Here is a 1,475-nt window from a genome sequence, read left to right on the forward strand (position 1 = left end):
ATGCCCGGCTAATTTTTTGATTTTTATTGTAGAGATGAGGTCTCACCAAGTTGCCCAGGCGGGTCTCGAGCCTGCGGGCTCAGGCAGTCCGCTCACTTTGGCCTCCCAAAGTGCAGGATTACAGGCTGAGCCACTGAGCCCGGCCATACCGGCTTTAATATAAGAATCTTCATCAATGAGAATTTTAAGAGAAAAAAATGAGCACGTTATTCACCTTTATATCTTTTATATATACAAGAGAAGCCCAAAAATAGTTTTTGAGTGAATGAGTGGACTCACACTGAGAAAGATATGTTTCCCTTTAATATGACCTTAATCAATGAAGGAAAATTATGATGAGTTGTAGAGTTCTAAGTATGAATGTTATATGTATCTTTAATGGGAAATGATTAGCCTAATGATGATCACTTATTTATATTTACCAAAGGAAAAGACAGTTTGAAAAGAATTTATATAAAACCTAGAAACATCAAAATAATATTCTGAGACTGTGAAAAGAGCACTGATAAGGGTGCTCTTACTGCAATAAGATTTTGTTGGGATGTATGGAAATGGAAATATATATTAATCTTTAATTAATTATATTAATAGTAATTAATATTTAACTCTAACATTCTAAATTAATCAAGTAACTCTAATGTTATAGTGGACTTAGTCATATTTGCTGATGAAATTAAAAGTCTTTAAATGTTTTTTATTTTTTTAATTTTTTTTAGTGAGTAAGCAGGATTTATTGGGAGGACAGAGAAGCTCCCACAGTGGAGGGGACCTGAAGGGTTTGCCTAAAAGTCTTTAACTGTAAAAATAAAAATAAAAAAGTCCATGCCAATGTATAAAATCCTCATTGTTGTTATTAGAAGATTTGTATCAAAATTTTCAGATTTCTTTTTAGGTATATGAAGCCTAGGCATTGTTAGAAGTATTTGATATGGCGAGTTCTCCTAAAGTGGTTAAGGTGGAAGCACAGAGAGGAAGAGGCTTTGTTCATCAAGCAGCATCTCTGTGATCACATCACTTTCACTACATCCAATTTTTATTTTTAAGTTCTAAACTTATAGCACAATAGCAGCAGATGGTATCATAAGGGTAGTAATCGCCTCCTCATGGTGATCAGAAACTGACCGTCTGTCCCAAGACACCCCAAGCAAAGATATTACTGTTCCTGCGGTATTTCTGGGCAGAGAATATCTAGAATTAATCTATAAATGAAATAAAAAGCGATTAAATGCCTCATTATATCTCTCATGACTCCAGATAAACATAAAACCTTGTTTTTTATTTTCTTTATTGCTGAATTATGAGAAAAAAGTTGATGGGACATTATTCTTACTAGATTTTTTTCTTTAAATAGCTAATTTTCAGTATGCATGACAATAAGACCTACAATCAGCACAGCCTTTATGGGGAGACAAGATAAATGCTGGGGGGGGGTCAGGGAAGAGGGAGGGAAGGCAGAGAGGGAGAGGGAGAAGGGG

General features: G+C 34.9%; 1 protein-coding gene across 1 annotated transcript in view; it reads right to left on the reverse strand.

Moving 5' to 3' along the window:
* LOC103267690 (ephrin type-A receptor 6-like) overlaps nt 1–1,475 on the reverse strand; it is a 362,332-nt gene that overhangs the window by 123,865 nt on the left and 236,992 nt on the right. The gene's annotated exons all lie outside the window — the stretch shown is intronic.

This window comes from Carlito syrichta, unplaced genomic scaffold (assembly GCF_000164805.1).
Source record: "Carlito syrichta isolate Samal-C Ts95f unplaced genomic scaffold, Tarsius_syrichta-2.0.1 Scaffold103333, whole genome shotgun sequence".
In the NCBI taxonomy this organism is placed as follows: domain Eukaryota; kingdom Metazoa; phylum Chordata; class Mammalia; order Primates; family Tarsiidae; genus Carlito; species Carlito syrichta.